Here is a 6,700-nt window from a genome sequence, read left to right as displayed (position 1 = left end):
TTTAAATAAGAAATCACTTTCCTACTTTGTGGGTGGTTGTGGACTCTCAGTCCTTTGAAATAATTCAAAATCTGATACATTGAATGCAACCTCCTGTAGGTGATCATGCTTTGCACAGGGGGATTGGATTAGATGATCTTCATGAGGCCCTTCTCACAGTAGCTGCTCTGTGATTCTGTGAAGTGCAGATGCTCTGCAAATGCCCTGATTCCTGTCACCAGGATTTTATGTTGCCTCGGGGACAGCTCTAGCCAGTCTTGGTGTTGATGAGCTTGGAGGGAAACATTGCCTCAAAGCAGCTACCTTTGTTCAATAATAAATCACCTATACAAAGGGAGAAAAGTTAAACTAAAAGGACTATAAAAAACCCTATCAGTAAGATTTAGATTAACTCTCCACCTTCTTTACCATTTTATACTACAAAAATTCTTCACAAAAAGACTTTGCTTCCTTTTCCTATTAGCTCTTACATTTTTTTGCTTTTCCTAGGAGACAGTGCTTCTGTTATTTAGAGAGGCTTAATGGAAGAAATCCACATACCAGGTTGCAGAGACAGAAAACAGGTGACAAAATAAATTGCATAACTGGAATAAATGAAAACAACCTTTGCCTCCTAAGTTCTTGTTTTGTCTTATCTCTAATGTGCAAAGACATTTTTCAGGCTTTGCACAGAACAGAGTCCACTCTGAATTTTGGCTAAGTTGCAGTAGAAAGGCAGAGATAAGAGTTGGTCATGGGGTTATCTAGTTGAAGGATGCCTCTATATAGCAGGATGTGCTACTTTCAGAAATAGTAAGCTTGTGCTATTCAAGCTCCATATACTATTGCACAAAATAGATTTGCTAAGAAGATGGAGGTTCACATTTCCATAGCTTACATCTAATGCAGAGCAGAAAGAGAAATGTGTTAGGAACTAAAAAAACGAGGAAATGCAGAAAAAGATGGTACAGAGAAAGCCCATACATTTTCACCTGCTAAGATCAGAGCACCATACTACTCTCACTAGTAATGTCTCATATTAAAAATTTACCCTGATCTGTGGTCACATGTTTTACTCTGCTCCCCCTGATCAGCTTTCACCATCATAGAGGTGAACAAAAGTTAGCAAAATGCTACCTGAACAGACAGGAAAAAAAAAGTGTACTGCCTGTATAGAACAACCATGTTCTGCTGCCCTGTTACATATTTAAAAAGATTCAGCCCTATTTATTTAACCATATAGGGGCCCAAGGAAAGTAATCTAGATGACTTTGTTAATTTGATTTCATCTGGTCTAATTCTCCATAGCAGGCTATATAGATTTCTGCACCATGGGATTCAGTGCAGAAATAGAGAAAGGGTAAGTACAAAGGGGCCAGAGCAGCAGTGTGGGGCTGCTCTCATATATACTAGTATTTTCTTTGACTCATCTTACAGGGCTTGAACGTATTTGCAGTTGCAACTGACACATTTTGGGACTGAAACTGGGAATAGAGGAGATCCTAAACTGAGGGCAGTGTGGGAAAAGAGAGGAGTACAATTTTAGTCAAGGCACCAGAAGTCGGAGGAGGGACACGGGAGCAAGTAAAGGAAAACCATGCAAACCTGCATCCTTTCTGTTGATAAGTTTCTCCATTAATAAGTTTATAGTAACCTGTAATAGACCTATTCAGTTGTTGCTGTTGATTGTTACTATATGATTGGTTGCTGCTGTTATTCATTGCTGTCTTGTTATGGATCTATACTATATTATTAACTGTTGAAATTAATTTTAAATAAGATATATATATGCTTTATTAATCATAGATATACTTTTTAGTGGTGATTTGTGTGGCATTTTTTTATAATCTGTAATGAAGTAGAGAAATTAAGAGGATAAAAGCCTCCATGTTTTTGTGTATTACAGAATCCTATGAGCCCATGGTTGGAATCTCTACACACCCACAGTCTCGGGTAAGCCGTTAGATTGCGAGAGCTATCTATATAATATCCACATTATATATCCAATTGCTGAGGTGAGTAGCTCGAGAGAGGACGCCTTCAACACCGGATCGGGGGGTAGATCAGCGTCCAGGAGCCTCAACTCAGAGCCACAAGAGCCACCGAGGGAGCCTCAAGTCCTCGACAGGACCTGCCCGGGAGCCGGCAGCTCAGCTGACGCGAGAGAGCAGCTGACTCACACGGGGCGAAGCCAGGAGGAGCGGCACCAGCCCTGAGTGGGTAAAAACCTACCCCAGGGAGCGCGGGCGATCGGGAGTGCGGCGACCAGAGCGGGCCGAGGCAGTCTGAGCGGGCAGGCGAGCGGGATGTTGAGCACTCGTCTTATGACCAGGGCCCGGCCCGGTCCGGTCCGGTCCGGTCGCTCTGCTCTGGCTGCCCCGGCGGTGGCCAGCGTAGGCACCCAGACAGAGCCGATGAGAGGGGAGGCTGCAGGGCAGAGCTCGGGGTGTAGAGAGGAGAGTGCCTGCACTGGTCTGGTGAGGGGAGGGTGCACAATGGGCCGGGCTGCACTCGGTGCTCCCTGGTGGAGGTCCTCCTGCAGCAGGGGCTGAGCTGCGGGATGCTGTTAATAGACTGAGAGATGTCAGGGAAGCTGAGAGGAAGCAGGAATGCTTGCTCCTGGCCCAAACTGTGCAGGGGCCTCGAGCTTCACCTCTACCTCATGGAGGAAAGAAGGAGGCCGTTTCCTGGGAAACTGGAAATTAGTGACAAAAACAAAACAAAACACAACAAAACAAAAAAAATTAACAAAAAAAAAAGGAGGAAAAGGACAACCAAAAGCAAGGGCTTCCCCCTAAATCTGTTGTCCCTACGCAGAACCGCTTTGCTGTCCTGCAGGGGGCTAATGAGGAAACGCACTCGAGCCAGAAACAGCCAGCTGATGCTCTGGTAAAGAAGATCTCTACTGGTGCTCCTAGGAAAAAGCAGCGGGTCAGAGTAGTAGGGGATTCTACTTGCTTGGAAAGGGACAGAAGCACTCATCAGTCTGCCTGACCCCGTCTCAAGGGAGGTGTGTTGCCTACCAGGGGCACAGATCAGGGATGTGGCAGAGAGGCTGCCTGCTCTAGTAAGTCGCAAGGACTATTACCCACTTCTGGTGATACATGTGGGTGCTAGGGATATAGATAGTAGTAGCCTGGGGGACATAAAGAAGGACTACAGAGCCCTGGGGGAGGTGGTTAGGGGCTCTGGAGCCCAGATAGTCTTTTCATCAATTCTCCAGGGTACAGGGGAGGACCTGAAAAAGGCTAGGAGGATTAGCCAGGTTAATAACTGGTTAAAAGGGTGGTGTCATAGTCAGGGGTTTGGGTGCCTTGAACACGGGACCCAAGTTTGTAGGCCAGGTCTACTGGGTGCTGGTGGAGCTGGTCTAAAGGAAAGAGCAGTTTTGGTAGGAGGCTTGCCAGACTGGTCAAGGAAGCTTTAAACTAGATGTGTTGGAGGAGGGGGGCAACATTCCATCCCAACACACCCAGTCAGTTGCCAGAACCTATAATAAATACTTGGAGCAATGTAGACGTATCCCAGCCACTCAAGTCAATGAGCCGGCTTCATTTGGAGCTCGGCTCAGATGCCTCTATACCAATGCCCGTAGCATGGGGAACAAACAAGAGGAATTAGAGATGTGGGCATGTCTATGGGGGTATGATATAATAGGCATCGCAGAAACATGGTGGGGTGGCTCCTATGACTGGAGTGTTGGAATGGAAGGTTACAGGCTCTTTAGAAAAGACAGGTCTGGCAGGCGGGGAGGGGGGTTTGCCCTTTACGTTAGGGATAGGCTGGAGAATATGGAACTCTGTCTGGGGAAACGTGAGCAGTCAACAGAGAGCTTGTGGGTCAGGGTTAAAGGGAATATAGCTATGGGAGACATTACTCTGGGGATCTGTTACAGACCGCCTGATCAAGGAGAACCTGCAGATGAAGCACTCCATAGACAGATAGGAAAAGCCTCATGCTCGCAGGCCCTTGTTCTCATGGGTGACTTCAACCACCCTGACACCTGTTGGAAGGACGGTACGGCCGGGCACAAGCAATCCAGGAGGTTCCTCGATTGTGTGGAAGACAACTTCCTTCTGCAAGTAATAGAGGAGCCGACAAGGAGAGGTGCCATGCTTGGCCTTGTGCTCACCAGCATGGAAGGGCTCGTTGGAAATGTGAGGCTCCAGGGCAGCCTTGGATGCAGCGATCACGAGATGGTCGAATTTGAGATCCTCAGGACAGTGAGAAGAGCGTGCAGCAAGCTCACTGCCCTGGACTTCAAAAGTGCAGACTTTGGCCTCTTCAGGAACCTGCTTAGGAAGGTTCCATGGGATACAGCCCTAGAGGGCAGAGGGGCCCAAGACTCTTGGTTGATATTCAAGGATCACCTGCTACAAGCTCAGGAGTGTTGCATCCCAACCAGAAGGAAGTGCAGCAGGAGGGCCAGGAGACCTGCTTGAATGGATAAGGAGCTCCTGAGGAAAATTCAAATGAAAAAAAGAGGCTTATAATAAGTGGAAGCAAGGACAGGTGGCCTGGGAAGAGTACAGGGATGTTGTCCGGGAAGCTAGGGACCAGGTTAGGAAAGCTAAGGCTCAGTTAGAATTAAACTTGGCTAGGGTTATTAAGGATACCAGGAAGGGATTCTACAGGTACATAGCAGATAAAAAACAGACAAGGGTGAACGTAGGCCCCCTCAGGAAGCTCTCGGGAGAACTGGCTACAGAGGATTTGGAGAAGGCTGAGGTTCTGAATGACTTCTTTGCCTTGGTCTTCACTGGCAAAGGCTCTGACCACACCACCCAAGTCTTGGAAGGCAGATACAGGGACTGTGAGAATGAAGACCTTGTGCCCATTGTAGGAGAGGATCTGGTTCGAGACCATCTTAAAAATCTGAACATGTACAAGTCAGTGGGTCCTGATGAAATCCATCCATGGGTCCTGAAGGAGCTGGTGAATGAAGTTGCTAAGCCACTGTCCATCATATTTGAGAAATCATGGCAGTCAGGTGACGTTCCCGATGACTGGAAAAAGGGAAATATAACCCCCATTTTCAAGAAGGGGAAAGTGGATGACCCGGGGAATTACAGACCTGTCAGTCTCACCTCTGTGCCTGGCAAAATCTTGGAGCAGATTCTCCTGGAAGGCATGCTAAGGCACATGAAAACAACAAGGTGCTTGGTGAACAGCCAGCATGGATTCACTAAGGGGAAATCCTGCCTGACCAATTTGGTGGCCTTCTATGATGGGGCTACAGAGCTGATGGTCTGGGTTAGTGCAGTTGATGTCATCTACCTGGTCTTGTGTAAGGCGTTTGACACTGTCCCACACGACATCCTTGTCTCTAAATTCGAGAGACATCAATTTGATAGGTGGACCACTTGGTGGATAAAGAACTGGCTGGATGGCCGCACACAAAGAGTTGTGGTCAATGGCTCAATGTCCGGCTGGAGACCAGTAACGAGTGGTGTCACTCAGGGATCGGTGTTGGGGCCGGCCTTGTTTAACATCTTCGTAGCTGACATGGACAGCGGGATTGAGTGCGCCCTCAGCAAGTTTGCCGATGACACCAAGCTGTGTGGTTTGCTTGATACGCTGGAGGGAAGGAATGCCATCCAGAGGGACCTTGACACACTTGTGAGGTGGACTGATGCCAACCTCATGAAGATTAACCATGCCAAGTGCAAGGTCGTACACCTGAGTCGGAGCAATCCCAGGCACAGCTACAGGTTGGGCAAAGAAGAGATTCAGAGCAGCCCTGTGGAGAAAGACTTGGGGGTGTTGGTTGATGAGAAAATGAACATGAGCAGGCAGTGTGCGCTTTCATCCCAGAAAGCCAACCGTATCCTGGGCTGCATCAAAAGGAGCGTGACCAGCAGGTTGAAGGAGGTGATCCTGCCCCTCTACTCTGCTCTTGTGAGACCTCACCTGGAGTATTGTGTGCAGTTCTGGTGCCCTCAACATAAAAAGGACATGGAACTTTTGGAACAAGTCCAGAGGAGGGCCACGAGGATGATCAGGGGACTGGAGCACCTCCCGTATGAAGACAGACAGAGGAAGTTGGGGCTGTTCAGCCTGGAGAAGAGAAGGCTGCGTGGAGACCTCATAGCAGCCTTCCAGTATCTGAAAGGGGCCTATAGGGCTGCTGGGGAGGGACTCTTCATTAGGGACTGTAGTGACAGGACAAGGGGTAACGGGTTAAAACTTAAACAGGGGAAGGGGAAGTTTAGAAATTCTTTCCTGTGAGGGTGGTGAGGCACTGGAATGGGTTGCCCCAGGGAGGTTGTGAATGCTCCATCCCTGGTGGTGTTCAAGACCATGTTGGATGAGGCCTTGGGTGATATGGTTTAGTGTGAGGTGCCCCTGCCCATGGCAGGGGAGTTGGAACTAGATGATCTTAAGGTCCTTTCCAACCCAAGCTATTCTATGATTCTATGATCCATACACTGTAAGACTTTGTTCTGTTATGTCTTTGTCTGCTCTTGGTAAAAAGATAAGAATGTTTTGATAGAAACTCCCAAATGGAAATGGTGAAGCTGCATCAGTGAAATGATGTTTAAACTCCAGATTTGAATTTCACAGGCTAAGACTTTGATTCATCCCATTATAGGCAAGCTGTGCATATCAGGGACAGAATTTAGTAAGCCCTTCCATTTTATTCTCTTTGCTCTTGGAAACAGGTGTCTGACTTGGGATCACTCTGTTTCTACCCAGTAATTAAGTGTAATTATATGGGAAA

The sequence above is a fragment of the Pezoporus flaviventris genome, unplaced genomic scaffold (genome assembly GCF_033815535.1).
Source record: "Pezoporus flaviventris isolate CSIRO_AGI_PZ_B2104156 unplaced genomic scaffold, CSIRO_AGI_Pfla_v1 ptg000066l, whole genome shotgun sequence".
Classification (NCBI taxonomy): Eukaryota; Metazoa; Chordata; class Aves; order Psittaciformes; family Psittacidae; genus Pezoporus; species Pezoporus flaviventris.
Note: the sequence above shows the minus strand (reverse complement) of the source record.